General features: G+C 47.3%; 1 protein-coding gene and 1 long non-coding RNA gene across 5 annotated transcripts in view; one reads left to right on the top strand and one right to left on the bottom strand.

Moving 5' to 3' along the window:
* Positions 1-6,023, top strand: part of Lyrm7 (LYR motif containing 7) — a 34,056-nt gene extending 28,033 nt beyond the window's left edge. For 2 of the 4 annotated variants that reach the window (XR_003949526.1, NR_156460.2), the window contains exons 7-8: positions 249-402; positions 5,824-6,023. The gene's annotated coding sequence lies outside the window, so the exon portion shown is untranslated. The remainder of the gene's footprint in view (positions 1-248; positions 403-5,823) is intronic. The other 2 variants (XR_388549.2, XR_388548.2) reach the window with 1 other exon arrangement.
* A 1,898-nt stretch (positions 6,024-7,921) lies between these two features.
* On the bottom strand, positions 7,922-12,970 carry Lyrm7os (LYR motif containing 7, opposite strand). The gene is made up of 3 exons (NR_040284.1): positions 12,828-12,970; positions 11,380-11,667; positions 7,922-8,418 (listed from the first exon to the last, which is right to left on the bottom strand). It is a non-coding gene; the product is annotated as an LYR motif containing 7, opposite strand (long non-coding RNA).
* Positions 12,971-16,047: the final 3,077 nt, after the last annotated feature.

The raw sequence follows: 16,047 nt of genomic DNA, 5'->3' as shown, positions 1-16,047 counted from the left end.
CAGCTCCCTGATTAAAAACACTCTCCCAGAACCCACACGGCAACTCACAACTGTCTGTAACTTTAATTCTCGGGGATTCAAAATGCTCTCTATTGTCCTCTACAGACATCAGACACAAGCAGTACATGGACACATGCAGACAAACCATCCAGGCACACAAAGTTTGTAAAAAATTGAAAAAAAAAAAGTAACAGGAACTACCAGAATCTTGACAGTAACCTGCATAATCCCAACTCACTTCATGGCAGGAGTGAAATCTGAGAAACCCACCTCGAGGCAGCTTCCCGGGATGAGAACAGTGAAGTGAGTACTTCCACGACTATAGGTGATGTCGCACAGCCCCACATGGCCCTACTGTGAGCAAGAGACACAGAAAGCAGGAGATGCATGGTACCAGAGCTGGTATGTTGTACAGCAAGCATTTCCATTTGGTTAATTATTTTGCAGTTGCATGGGTAAAAGAGGGCTCTCTATCTGTGAGATAAACACTTGGCCACTGAGCCACAACTCTAGCCCAGGAATAGATGTACTCCAACATAGCATAACATCATCATAAGAGAGCATAGCATAATGAAATTATGAGCCAACAACACAGTCAGATCACCAACATGGTACAGCAGAGTAAAATAGCATCACATGCTAAAAATATGAGCCAGTAACACAGTCATGTCGTGATCAGCGACCGCTGTGTGCCGGACATTACTACTTGTGTGTGTGTGTGTGTGTGTGTGTGTGTGTGTGTGTGTCCCTTTAGAGCACTGACTGTAGAGGGAAGAAGCAGTTCAACCGAACTCTACTTTGGTGAGTTGAGGGCTCATTGGGGTTATTGCAGGAGTGTGGGGGAGGGGCTCCTTAACAAGAGCAAAGGTTACTCAAAGGCAGTGCATCACCAAAAAGCCCACCCCAGAATGGGTGACAGCTCCTAGGAGCTGAGTTTTTATAGCTCCCTGATCGTGCAGGCAGGTCCACTGAACAGTGTCCCCTATCGACTGTTTATGTAGCTGGGTAGAGGGTATCTTGTGAGCCTTGCAGCTAGTACCTACACCACACTTCAACCCTCCTCCCTGCTCGTACATGCTATCTGCCCCTCTTCTGCGATGTTCCCTGGGGCTTTAAGGGAGTGATAAGAGTGTCTGATTTTCTTCCATTTATGACTGAGCTTTGGGCCACTAGGCCTCTTATTCTCAGTAGGTTGACTGAGTCTCAGAAGAAGCCGTCACCCACGGTAGATAAAAAGCTTCTCTCCAGACTCAGGCTGACTTAGCAGTAATCTCTGGATGTAGACCTAAATGTTCAGGAGACAGCTCCAGTATCCACAGCAGCATCCTTCTTGATGGGGCCTATGGCCTCCTCAATCTCAGGTCTCTGCCCTAGTTTACCATTCCAAACATGAGTTATATCCTGTGGAGTGGATTGTGGGTATGTATGTGTGGTACGTGTCTTAGTCAGGGTTTGCATTCCTGCACAAAACATCATGACCAAAACTCAAATTGGGGAGGAAAGGGTTTATTCGGCTTACACTTCCACCTTGCTGTTTATCACTAAAGAAAGCCAGGACAGAAACTCACTCAGGGCAGGAGTTTGGAGGCAGGAAGTGATGCAGAGGCCATGGAGAGTGCTGCTTACTGGCTTGCTTCCCCTGGCTTGCTTGGCTTGCTTTCCTATAGAACCCAGGACTACCAGCCCAGGGATGGCACCACCCACAATGGGCCCTGCCACCCTTGATCACTAATTGAGAAAATGTCTTAAAGCTGCATCTCATGGAGGAAGTTCCTCAAGGGAGGCTCCTTTCTCTTTGATAACTCTAGCTTGTGTCAACTTGATACACAAAACCAGCCAGTACAGTACATATATGTGTTTATGTGTTCACATGTACATGCAGGTGTGCATGCTTATGGAGGTAGAGACGAATGTCAAGTGTTTCCTCAGTTTCTCTTCATATTACTATTATTATTTTCATTATTTAGAGTCATGCACAGTCTTACTAGAATAGCCCAGTCTGTCCTGGAACTCGCTATGTAGACCTGCCTCTGCCTCTGCCTCTGCCTCTGCCTCTGCCTCTGCCTCTGCCCCTCTGCCTCTGCCCCTCTGCCTCTGCCTCTGCCTCTGCCTCTGCCTCTGCCTCTGCCTCTGCCTCTGCCTCTGCCTCTGCCTCTCTGCCTCTGCCTCTCTGCCTCTGCCTCTCTGCCTCTGCCTCTCTGCCTCTGCCTCTCTGCCTCTGCCTCTGCCTCTCTGCCTCTGCCTCTCTGCCTCTGCCTCTCTGCCTCTGCCTCTGCCTCTGCCTCTGCCTCTGCCTCTGCCTCTCTGCCTCTGTCTCTCTGCCTCTGCCTCTCTGCCTCTCTGCCTCTCTGCCTCTGCCTCTCTGCCTCTGCCTCTCTGCCTCTGCCTCTCTGCCTCTGCCTCTGCCTCTGCCTCTGCCTCTGCCTCTGCCTCTGCCTCTGCCTCTGCCTCTGCCTCTGCCTCTGCCTCTGCCTCTGCCTCTGCCTCTGCCTCTGCCTCTGCCTCTGCCTCTGCCTCTGCCTCTGCCTCTGCCTCTGCCTCTGCCTCTGCTGAGTGTGAGGATTAAAGGTGTGAGCCACTATGCCTGGCTTCTACAATTACATATATTTGAGACAATCTGTCACTAAATCTGAAGCTCATCAGTTTGGCTAGGCTGGATGGCCAATGAGTTCAGGGATCCATTTGTCCCACTCCCATCCCACCACCCCTACTCCCACTCCCCAGCACGGGGTTACACACAGCTACACCATTTTTGTATGGGTACTAGGGATTTGAACTTAGATCTTCATGCTTGTGTGGCAAACATTTTACCAACTGAGCCCTGTGGCGCACATGTTAAACTATAGTTTGCGGACCCTAGGAGGCTCCCTGGCCAAGAGGCACGGAGTGGTAGCTCACTATGGCACGGGGATTTTTCACCCAAGAAAACTATGCCTTCTGGGAGTTCTTGCTTCCATGTATGCAGGATGCCTTCCGCAAACTTTTTTTTTTTTTTTTTTTTTTTTTAAATAGGAGAGTGTGAATGCAGCCCTTACTACCAAGGCGGTGCAGCTGAAACCCTTGAATGTGGAGAAATCGCAGGGATGGGCACATAAGAACAACAGATAGGCAAGGTTTTCCAGCCTTGCCCTGGAAAACCACCTTCCTGGTCATGGTAACTTCCCTGCCAGGCAAGCACTCCTTCAAACACTTAACGGGCTGCATTTACTGTCCTTCCAGATGCTTTACCAAGTCTGTAAAGTACTCAAGGATTAGCACTGTATAATGGGAACAAAAATTAATAGAGGGTGGGCAGAGTCTCTAGAGGCTTAGTGACAGTTGGTTTTGGGATTCAGCAAGGTCCAACACAGCACGAAAAGGCCTCACTACTTGAATTATTTTATCAGAGAAATGCAGGCTGCAGAGGAATATGCCACCTTATTGGGTCTCTGTAACCCACAGTCCTTCTGGAGGAGCCATCCCACCTCCATCGTCCTGGGGTGTTGCTGCTGCAGGGCTAAAGTGCACCTCCTCAACCCCAACTGGTTTCATAGACTGGCTTGCACTGCTTGTCCTGGCTCAGGGTCAAGGTCATGCTCTTGTCTGCCATGCCTGCCACTGGAGCTGGGTCCCCAAACCTGACAGCCCCTGGGATGGTGAGAAGGCCACTTCATCAGCCACACCTGGCTACTGAAGGGCCGCAGGCTGAGCAAACAATCTTCAGTCCCAGTATACTTTTTCTTCTTTCTTTCTTTTCCTTTTCCTTTTTTTGTTTTTTGTTTTGTTTTTGTTTTGTTTTTGTTGTTTTTGTTGTTTTTCAAGACAGGGTTTCTCTGTGTAGCCCTGGCTGTCCTGGAGCTCACTCTGTAGACCAGGCTGGCCTCAAACTCAGAAATTCGCCTGCCTCTGCCTCCCAAGTGCTGGGATTAAAGGTGTGTGCCACCACCACCCAGCTCGACTTTCTTGCAGGGACAAAAGAACAGAGTCTCCTCTTTGGGTGACATAATTACCCAACCCTATGAAAAACTTTATCCTTTTGACCCATTTCACTCTGTCCTTCCCTCATTCTTTATCTCTTTGGTGAGCTGTTATGCAGACTCCAAAGCCTTCTCGAGGCTCACAGGTGCTGGATTTAGCTGTCAGATTTTACTCTAAAAATTGTGACTCCACGTAGCTCTTGCCACATTTTCTTTCAAGTGACCCATCAAGGCCCACCATCTTCTTTTTTCCCCTTTCGTCCTGCTCTGAATTCTTAATTCTCTCTCTCTCTCTCTCTTTTTTTCGAGACAACGTTTCTCTGTATAGCCCTGGCTGTCCTGGAACTCAGTTTGTAGACCAGGCTGGCCTCGAACTCAGAAGTCTGCCTGCCTCTGCCTCCCAAGTGCTGGGATTAAAGGCGTATGCCACCAAGCCTGGCTCTGAATTCTTAATTCTTTAGAACCTTCTAAACCCACTTTACATGCCAATCCAACAATACAGATAAGAAAGAAATGTTAAAAACAAAAAAATAAAAGCAATTCTAAGGAACTGTCTTATGTGACAACAGAATTGTACAAAATGCATTGTTCAGTGAAGTGACATTATAAAAAGCATGCTGTTGCTTGGTGTGTTGGCACACCCCTTTAATCTCAGCACTTGGGAAGCAGAGACAAGTGGATCTCTGTGAATTCCAGGCCAGTCTGGTCTGCATAGCTAATTCCAGAACAGCCATGGCTACGCAGAGAAACCCTGTCAGCTCACAGCTGTGGTCCTCGTAAGGCATCATTAGACAGTACCTGACTGTTCTGAAGGTTACGGCTAAACAGTTGTTTGTTTTATGAAAATTCATTGAGTGTGTGCAGCTGTGATTTGTGTGAATTTTGGTGTATATTTTCAAGACAGGTTCTCATGTGTCCCAGGCTGGCCTCAAGTTATTATGTAGCTGAGGATGGCTTTGAATTTCTGATCTTCTTGCCATCCTTTCCCAAGTACTGAGATTTTAGTCATGAGTCACCATGGGGTATCAAAACTAAGTGCTTGTGTATGCTAGAAAACCATTGTACCCCGTGAGCCATATCCCCAGCTCTCCAAAAAGCTTATTGAAAAAGAAAACCCAGGGCCAGGGAGCAGGCTGAGCAGGTAAGGGCACCTCATAACCTGAGTTGGCCCCATGGGACCCACACTGTCAAATCAGAGAACTGACTCCTACAAGTTACCCTTTGATATCCATGTACAAATTTGTGCATATTGTCACTTGTCACCCACAGGCATGCAGTAATTAATTAATCTATTAAGAAAGGCTTGCCGGGCAGTGGTGGTGCATGCCTTTAATCCCAGCACTTGGGAGGCAGAGGCCAGCCTGAGTTCGAGACCAGCCTGGTCTACAGAGTGAGTTCCAGGACAGGCAGGGCTACACAGAGAAACCCTGTCTGGAAACAAAACAAAACAAGAAAGCCTAAATTATGCTATATTATCTGACCTTATGGTTTTGGCATGATACATGTTATACATATATATTTCCCATAATATAGTAGCAGAAAATGTTTGTGTTACCTGCAATGGTATACAATCCTATTGTATTTCACGATTTAAAACTTATCACTATGGGATTCAGAGGAAGAATACTTCCCTGCTATATACAAGGCCCTGAGTTTCATTCTAGCCCTGCAGGAATCACCTTCACCACCACCACCGTCATCACCCTTACTATTGTTACCACCACCACCACCACCATTTAACACAGTCGCATAGGTTGCTCCCTGGTGGCAGGTTAGATAAAAAGGCTGCCTTTATTGCTTATTCTGAGCATACCTCAATGTCCTTTTCAGAAGAACTAAAAATAAAACCTGACTTTTTTTTTTCCAGGAACTGCGCTGTATTGCTTCCCTTCACGATGGTGAGCAAGCGAATGGAAACAAAGCTGGGTGAGATGGGCCATTAAGCACCGCACTCAGAACCTGAGCTGCTGCAATGTCACAAAGGCGAGGTGCTGCGCCTTTGATGCACACACTGCCAAGGGAGGCACTAGTGTTGCCACAGTAATGGTAATAAAGTGCTTGACTGTATCTGTGTAGGATCATTTAATTCTTCTATGTCGGTTTGGCTAAATACCAGTTGCTGCAGGAGTTTCTTACAAGTATTGAATTTCTATAAATGGGGGTCACCGGTTCATAATGCCCTGGTCATTTGCTTACCTAACCATGCCACTCAAGAATTACCCTGCTTTAGAAGGTCCTTGCACCTTTTTCTCCGATAATATTTCTGAGCAAGCAGTAAATGACACGTCTTTGCAACTGTGAGGACGTTCAGCGGGTGTGACTTGGGCACCGTGATAGATGAGGTGAGAGATAGAAGGATGGTAGGATGCATTATTTAGGCTCTCGGGGAGAATTGGGGCATGACTATTACTGGGATTTTGCTCAGAATGAGGCAGTTCTCACGGTGTTTGGAGAACTGTGAGAAATGAGGTCATTTCAGCCTCCTTCCACCATTACTTCCCGTGTCGATTTGACTGCAATCCATACATGCACACTGGCTTGCAGTCTGCAAGGCAGAAAGGTCTCCAGAGACCCTCACTGGAGACTCCACATGGTCTTCTCATCCACTCTGTCTCCTTGCCAAATCCACACTGAGCGTCTGCCTGTACCCAGTGCAGCTGGGGATGCCATGTCAAATAGGAGATTCAAGTCCATCTCAGAGTTCACTGCATAAGCGTGTATAATTGTAGGTGAGGGTCGAGCCCAAAGTACCCCTACTCACCTGCTCCAAGGGATGACACATCCATTCACAATGTCGAATTCCAGAGCAGTGGGTGATGCTTCCTTCTTAGCATAAAAACATCTACCCCTCTCCTCACAAAGTTCCTATCTTTTATTTTTAGTGTATCTGTACAAGTGTTTTGCCTGTGTGTATGTATGTGTCCTGCAAGTATGCAATACCCACAGAGGCCAGAGAGGGCGCTGGATTCCCCTGGAGTTGGAGTGACAGTTTTGAGGCAGTTGTGAGCCACCTGATGTGTGTATTAGGAACCACACTCGGGTCCTCTGGAAGTACACATGCTCTTAACCACTGAGCCACCTTTCCAGTCTCTGTCCAACGTATCTTTAAATATATACATGTGTTCTGACTGTAGGATATATACTGTAAAGCTATCTCCTAGAGCAAAATGATGAAACCAGCCCAAATGAAGGCTGCACAATAGCAGTTGTGGCAGAAGAAAACATTTACACGCATCCTACAATGTCAGACAGTAGCTTTTTTTGTTTGTTTGTTTTGTTTTTTGTTTTGTTTTGGTTTTGGTTTTTGGCTTTTGATTTTTGGTTTTTGGTTTTTGGTTTTTGGAGACAGGGTTTCTCTGTATAGCCCTGGCTGTCCTCGAATTCAGAAATCCGCCTGCCTCTGCCTCCCAAGTGCTGGGATTAAAGGTGTGCGCCACCACTGCTCTGATAAACAGTAGCTTTTCTTTGCTAGAGTAGACATACCCAGCTGAGAGGCAGGGATTAGGGCCTGGGGAGATGGCACACTGGGTAGAGCTCTTTCTGCATAGACCTGAGGACTTGAGTGGAGAGCCAGGTGTCAGGGGCAGAGACGGATTCTTCAGACCCACTGGCCAGTCTCCATAGCCCAAATGGTGGACCTGAGGTTCCTTAAGAGATCCTGTCCTAGCAGGGTAGTGGTAGTGCATGCTTTTAATCAGAGCACTCAGGAGGCAGAGGCAGGAAGATCTCTGAGGCAGACAGGCCTACGTAGTGAGACCTCTCTCAAATAAAATGAAACAAAAGGAGTAAGGCAGACAGTGATAGAAGACACTTGGGGTCTTCCCCTGCCCCCCCCCCCCATGTGACACACACACATACACACACACATTCACACTCCCATACACTCCCATACATTCACATACTCATTCAATGCACATACTTACACTCACAGACATGCTACAAAATGCAATAATAAACACAGAGATGAAATTGTGCTTATTTATCTACTCATTTGTTTTTGTAGAAACTGTCTTTCTATGTAGTTGAGGCTAGCTCGGGACTTATAATCCTCCTGCCTCCATCTCTCAGGCATGTGTCACTGTTCCCAGCCACATGGCTCTCCCTTCTCTCCATTTCCCACCCACCCCCTTCCTTAGGTAAACCATGTGACTATAAACTGTCCGTTGCTAATGTTGGCACTGAACAGAACCTGACACGTTATCTTTCTGTTGACTCACATTCATATACACAGATTTATAAACCATGAAAGAGACAGGGTAAAGAGTATTTGCTGTGCTTGTGCGTGATGATCACCTCAGCCACCTGAGACAGTTGACATGAAGACACTCTCGCTTCCCAGACCACCGCAGCTCTAACTCAGCTCACACAGAGAAAAAGTGTAAGGTGGGCATGCTGTGTTACGCATAGTAGGACTCTTTCTCCAAACAATAGCAACGAAGGTAGATGTTTCTACTGTAAGGTTCTGTGATGAGACAAAAATCTCAGTTAATTGGAGGTGGACTCTCACTGTGTAAAGATACACCGGCTTCACCACATTTCAAAAGAGGGAGTTCTTGGCCATCCAGACATCCAGGTGACAAAGTCAGGTGGCTCGGCCACCTCATAGCTTCCGCAAGGCACCTACCCCTTCCCCTGCCCTGCATCCATCAAAGGAGAACGGTGCTCCTCCTGAACTGCTGGGGCTGGAGTGAAGGGTCAGTGGTTAAAGGCATGCACAGCTCTTGAAGAGGATCCGAGTTCGGTTCCCAGCACCACACTCGGTAGCTTGCAACTGCCTCTAACACCAGCTCCTAGGGATACAACACCCTCTTCTGGCCCCTGAAGGCATTTCCACTCTTGTGTACATAGCACTCCAGACTTAGTTAATTAAGAACATTTTAAAGAGAGATTTATTAATCTTTAATGTGTGTGTGTGTGTGTGTGTTTGAGTGAGTGAGAGAGAGAGAGAGAGAGAGATTGATTGTGTATGTGTGTGTATGTGTGTATATGTGTGTGCTTTGTGTCTGTGGGAGTCAGAAGTCTACCAGCTGAACTGCAGCCCCACTAAAGGATGTGTCATTTTTTACCTCTGTTTTGCCACACACCCATCTTTGCTCCTGACAGCTCCTTGCTGCCCGTGTCTCCAGCTGCTGCAGGTTAGAGTCCCTGGCCCTCTGCCCTGAAAGCCATAATGAACACTGCCTGGTTTCTGAGCTAATGTGATGAAATCATCACCACCCCATCCACCTTCTTAAAATAGGTTACTTTCTCTCCTCCTTCCCAGCGCTGTTTCTTAGCTAATTTAACTGGCTCATCCTCGCCCCATCCATTTACTTAAAATAGAAGACTTTCCTACCCCCCCCCCCTCTCGCTCATCTTCCTTTCCAGTCATAATGGAACTCAATTGACTGTCAGGCATAATTTCTTCTTTCTCTCCTCTATTCTTGCCTGATAGCCCAATGTAATCTGGACCACAGTGACCTTGAGAAAGTCAGTCCCCCTTCTCTGGCTACCCTTAAGTGTACCTGGGACATGTGGTTAATCCTTTGCTTCAACTTCCTCTCCTCAGAGATGTGCTCCTCCAAGAAGATGGTCCTGGGGGCCCAGCTGCTGTCTCTGAAGCTGATTTTCTGGGGCTGGCAATGCACTTGGTTTCTGATGATCAATATTATAAATCAGATTGAACATGTGATGTCAGGGCTGGGAAATGGCTCGCTCAGCTGGTAAAACGTTTGCTGCACAAGAAAATGTTAGGGCATGGGGGGGATGGCTACATACATCTTTTGCCCCAGTGCTGGGGAAAAGGGGACAGATGTGAGTAGATCCCAGGGGCTGGATAGCCAGGTGGTCCAGCCAAAATGACGAACTTGCCTGAAATGCATGAAGCCCTTGTTTCAGTCCCCAGCACTGCATAATAAACTGGACATGGTGATTCATGCTGTAATCCCGGCCATGGAGGATATGGGAGTGGGGGTGGGGCATCTGGGGTTCCAGGTTGTCTTTAGCTGCATAGTGAATTTGAGGCCAACTTGGGATACAGAAGACCCTAAAAACTCCAGTTTATCTCTCTTCTCCCTCTCTCTCTCTCTCTTCCCCTCTCTCTCTCCCCCCCTCTCTCTATCTCTCTCTCTCTCTTCCCCTCTCTCTCTGGTGTGTGTATTTGTGTCTATCTTTGTCTCTTTGTTATTTTGAGACATAGTCTCACTCTGTAGTTCAAGTTGGCCTGGAACACATTATGTAGTTCAGTTTGGCCTAGAATATGTGACAGTCCTCTTGTTTCAGCCTCCCAAGTGTTGGAATTACAACCATGAATCACCCTGCTTAACCTAAATATACAACTTTATAAATACAACAAAGTTCTCCCCAAATGGTTTGCCCCTAATGACAAACTGTTCTGCTGATGTCCTGGATCCCACCCTCCCACCCCACACTCCATAAAGGATGCTACGGCATTTGTTTCTCTTACTTGCCCATGCTATCAATTTTTCATTTTCTGCTGAGCTAGCTCCATCAGCCAACAATGATGTTTTACTATTACTGTTAATTGTTTGTGAAATAAAGGTCTCATGTAGCCCAGGCTAGCCTTGAACTGTTCCTCGTGCCTCCTCTTCCTGTGAAGGATTAGAGGTGTGCTTTACCTCAGTTAGGTTCATGTGGTGCTGGGGATGAAGCCCAGAATGCCATGCGTAGCAGGCAAGCACTCTGCCAACTGACCTACATCCCCTCCCCCCGCCCCCAGCCCCCAGCCCGAGGATATCATTTTGATCATTTTAAATCTGATTTTATTGTTTTGTTGCATTGTGTTTGAGGTAGGGTTTCATGTAGCGTAGATTTTTCCTGGAGCTCACAATGTGGCTCAGACCTACTTTGGCTTCCTAGTCCTCCTGAAGCGCTGTAATTCTCTTAAGTGTTAGGATTGCACAGTGTGCCCTTGGGCTCTGCTCATCCTTAGCAACTACACAGAACACAGGTTTTTACCTGCTTTGCTCCTCTACCTGCTTTGCAGCTTCTTTATAGCTAAACTTCCTACTTACTTTCTATAGACCGACTTTCTGCTTCCTCTTTCTGCTCTCCCCTAGCCCTATACCGACTGAGTTTTGCCCATACCAACCATTCCAGCAAACTGTTCCTGTCAGGGCTATAGTGGCTTCCCTGTCAATCATGTCTGGTCAGTTCCCAGTCCGCATCTTTCCTGACCAATGGCATTTCCCTCCTTCCGTGTCCATTCTGCCCTTTGCTTATAGAATGGAGTACACACTTGGGTTGGTTTCTGGTGGCAGCTAGCTGGTGGCAGCATGTATGTGTGCATGCATGCAGGCTTACGTGTATACATGTGGATGTACACACATACAAACACCACGGCCATTTCCCTCTGAGAATATCAAAAGGAAAATATAAGGACCCTGCAGTGGAGGATGCTTTCGGAGTGGAGTGAGGTACATACCAGCAGCTGGGCCTTTGCTCGGGGATAGCCATAGTTAAGACATCTTCTTCTCAGACAAGTATCCATGCTCTGTTCCAATAGAAGTGTAGCCCAGTGATGCCTTCCTAAAGGACAAGTGGACTTCGAAGCTCCTGGGAGAAACCCAACATGATCTCAATGGCAGAAAATTGCCAGGCAAACCAACTTAGTGATGAGATTTCTGGAAGCGTTTGCTGTGCAGTGTAATACCTTGGAACCAATCTTCCCAGCCTCCTTCAGCCTCTGAGGCCATCTCTGGCCATCATGGACCTGTATAAGGAGAACAAGTGACACTGTAGTGACACCCTGGCCCCAAGCCGCTCCTTCCCCCATAGGAGCATGGGGAAGAAGAAACTGTATCCTGCCTGTTTTAGGAAAAAAAAAAAAAAAAAAGAGGTCACCACCAGAAGATGGTGATAGTGAAGGAGACTGACTGGACCCAGAGGATAGCATGACCTCAGCAGAAGCCCCTGCCAAGGCTGACAGCTGCCCCCCCCCCCGTCCCCCCGGCAAAAAAAAAAAGCAGATCCAGCAGAAGCAGTCAGGGATGGGGGAAGGAACACCACTGTGCCACAGCAGCCTTCGTGGAAGGGCCACCCAAGGCAGCAGGAGCATGAGGAACATCCTGAGGGCCAGACTGGGGATCCAGCAGGGGCAGTCATGTTCACTGGTGGCACCTTGTGCCAACAGTGTCCCTCCTCAAGGGCAACTCAGAAGTGCTACAGTGCCAATTGGATTCCCAGAAGTGGCCCAGAGCCAAGGGGACCCCAGAACAAAGAAGAAGAATGTCACACACACAGTGGCTTTGTCTGATGCCAAATGACACTCTCTGACAACCTTCACAAACCTGAGTGTGACCCTCCAGAAAGCCTCAGGGCTTTAAACTGGTGCTAGGAGTTCCCCAACTGAAAGGAAGCCGGGCCAATAAGGCCAGCACTCGAGGCTGAGGCAGAATTGAAAGTTCAGGGCCAGTCTGGCTGTAGAGAAAGACCCTGTCTCAGAATGCGGGCAGGGATACAGCTCGGAGGCACACTGCTTGCCTAGCATACACAAGGCTTTGGCTGTCAGTCCCTCCCCGAAACGTTAAGGTGTTTTTACCCATGCTAGGGTAATTTGGGGACATCCATAATTACACCTTGCTTCTGACCATCCTTTAAGAAAGTCCCACTTCCTGCAGTGGCCAAGTTCAGGTTTCTGAAAACCAAACACAGGAGCTAATTCTGTGGCTGGTTGAATTATAAAACAATGGGAATCTACAAATGCAGAGAGTCCCTTTTATTCAAATAAAGCATCAACTGGGAAGAAGTGGGTCTTTGAAAACTGGTAGGAGGTGTCCAGTGGCAGAGAACGCCATCCGTCCGCCATTCCTGTCTGAGAAGCGTTAGAAATAAAAGATGACAGATTTATAGTAATGAAACTGAAATAATTACTTTTAAGGGGAGCCTTATTGGAAGAGCAGCGGAGGTATCATCAAGGCCATAGACAGCCATGAGGAGGCCCTGAAGGGAGAGACAGATCCTGCAGTTCCCTTCGGTTCCAAAGAAGAGCCGCATTAGAGGTCCCGAAGTAAAAGAACCTTCAGTTCCTGAGAACAAAGGGAGTTTCTTGTTCCTACGGTTTCAGGGGCTGGGGGCGGGGGCGGGGGGTGTTTACAAGAAGTCACAAGGCAGGAAGGTACCGGATAAAAAGTAAAGTTATAATTCAAGGTTGTCTAGGCCTGGGTATGGGAGGTGGCAGCCTTGACTTGCACATGCAAGAGGGAGGGAGGGAGGGAGGTTGCAAGGACTCAAGGGGATCGCTTATCAAGCACTCTCTGTCCAGGGACCTGCAAATGGGCGAGCCTTGATCTCTAAGGGAGAGGCTGCTGAGTAGTAATTCCTGCTGAACTGAATGAAACACTGCATCCTGGAGGGAAGCTCATGAAGACTCAGAAAACTCTAAAGCAGTGGAACTCAACCTGTGGGGTGCGACCCCTTTCACAGGGTCACATGTCAGATATACTGCACATCACATGTTTACACTACAGTTCCTAACAGTAGCAAGCTTGCAGTTATGAAGTGGCAATGAAAATAAGTTTGTGGTTGGGGGTGGGGGTCACCACACCACGAGGAACCGTAGTAAAGGGTCACACACAGAATTAGGAAGGTTAAAGAACCACGGTTCTAACAGGTGGCTCTTAAGACCAGGAAGTAGCCAGGTGTGGTGGCCTATGCCTTTAATCCCAGCACTCAAGGAATGGGGGTGGGGGTGTTTGGGGAGAGGCAGGTGGATCTGTGAGGACAAGGCCAGCCTGGTTTTCAGAGTAAGTTCCAGAGCAGTCAGAGGTACACAGAGAAAATTAGTGTGGCGTTGGGCGAGATCAGGAAGTAAACAACAGAGAAGTCTCAGGAAGTCCCTGAAACTAGCTTTACACAGATTTTTCCCTTCCTTAGGTTATATAAGCAATAAGGACTGCTAACTAAGGAGACTCTACACAACTTGTCCAGCTGCCTGCTAGTTTGGAAGCAAACTCCAAGGATGTAGCTTTCAAGAGTCATCACTCATGCTGGGGTGGGCTTTTCAGGGGTGTGGCTGCCTTTGAGTTGCCCATGCTTTCTATGAGTAACTTTCCATTCGTAGTCCTCTGAATAGCTCCAACAAATTCATTGGTTCACTAAGCTAGACTCTGGCTTATGTCGGTGTCCTGTCTGTGGAAAACAGGCATTTGTTCACGTTTCCCTAAAAAAAAAAAAAAAAAAAAAAAAAAAAAAAGTCGTACAATGATGTGCTATCTAAAGAAGTGGAGTAGCTTTAACAGTTTGCTTGACTTTCACTGAACCCTAGAATTGAAGGATGTGGGCTGAAAGAAACATACCTGTAGTGACTGGGTCAAAGACAAGGCTGTCATAGTGGAGGGCAAAGCTGAAGGTGTGGCTAGAAAGGGACCTGTGGGTCCCTACAAGCATTGTAGCTGGCAGAGAAATGATCTAGGCGAGATAAGAATGAAATTCTGTTTCAGCTCAATTTAGCTAGCCAGCACTGGGCCAAAACTTCCGGAGTCTGATACTAAATGGTTTATTTTTTATTATATATATATCTCACATATTCAAACACAGTAAAACTTGAGAAAAAGTTTCTTAGTGACAATTATCATAAGCCTTAGGCACAGCTGCATCAAACTCCCTTGCAAAGTGCCTCTCTTTAGCAAAGTACGGGTGACCTCTTCCACAGGCGTGGGTTCTATTGACTGAGAAACAGTGCCCGAGTCTGGGCTTAGGGAGGAAGGATTGTAATAAGCATCACAGCCAACTCTTTTGCAAAGTACACAAGACCTCATACATGAGGATGGGTTCTATTTACTGAGAAACAGTGCTCAGGATTCTGGGAGATTTGGTGAGGCCTGGCTTTACACAGTAGCAAAGATTTAGTAGGTATTAACACATCCATTCCCAGCCTTCTGGACAGAAAACAGGTGTCAATTTCTTATAGTGAAATAAAAAAAAAAGTATGTGTGTTTAACAGTTCTGGTTTCCCTGGTACTTATCTGTGAGCTCATGCCCTCTGCAGTTGTCCCCAGAATCACTGGTACTGGATTATGGTGTCCACACATCTGAGTTAGCTGGGCAGTTGACTGAAATCTCACTCCCAGGCAGCCATTTAGTGCCATTTGTATTTAGCATGACACGAGGAAGCTCAAAGCTCCAGGCTTGATCAGCAGAGTCTGTCTTCAATTATGCAACAGAATCTCATCCCTTTAACCAAGTCTAAGGCTTAATTAAGCCTTTGCACATCAAGAGCCAGCTGACTAAAGGAGAGAGAGGGGTCCCCAGCAGAAGATCCCTGGCACACAGCCAAAGTTTTATATTGTAAATCTCCCTCCTAACCTTTCCCAAAGGGACTTGCAGATATTTGCCAGGGTGATGGATTTGGGAAGACGGATTGGCCATGTGGTAGAATTGGCACTCTTCCCTAGAAACCCGAAGGAATGCCACGCCCCATCACCACACAAGAACTTTCAAGGTCAGGTGCTTGACTGGCCTTGGCTTTGGTCCTCTTCACAGCAAGCTCCTTCAGTTCTTGAACGTGCAGCATGGTCGTTCTTGTTCTGACGTGCATAATTGCGTTAGAGATTATCAGGGGCCAGTAGTAGCCAGGCACTGGCTTCTTCAGTCTCGGGGAAAAAGCTAATGGAAGTCACCATAGTCAAATCTACTTACCAAATAAATGTTCGGATCAGCTTGCCTCCCTGACCAAATTTACTCCCAGATAAAGTCACCGAGTTAGACTAATGTTTCTAATTTATGGTGTGTGTGTGTGTGTGTGTGTATAGACATGCATGTTTGTCTGTGTGTGGGTGCACATATGTGGATGCCAGAGGTTGATGCTAGGAGTCTGCCTTGATCACTTTCTACCTTTTTGGTTGAGTCAAGGTCTCTCACTGAACACAGAATTAGTTATGGTTAGTCTGGCTACTCAGATCTCCCCAGAGATACCATCTCTGCCCCCAGAGCACCAGGACTGTAAGTGGATACGGTGCCCAGCTCTTGTACTCAAGTCATGGAGACCAACAGCCCAGTCCTCCTACTTGCACTTTACCATGGAGCCATTTCCTTGGACTTTTCTTTAAGGAATAAAACCTTTCTAGATGTGCCTATTTATATGCATGTTGTG

The sequence above is a fragment of the Mus musculus genome, chromosome 11, assembly GCF_000001635.26.
Source record: "Mus musculus strain C57BL/6J chromosome 11, GRCm38.p6 C57BL/6J".
NCBI classification, from domain to species: domain Eukaryota; kingdom Metazoa; phylum Chordata; class Mammalia; order Rodentia; family Muridae; genus Mus; species Mus musculus.
Note: the sequence above shows the minus strand (reverse complement) of the source record. Positions and strands in the feature narration are given on the sequence as shown.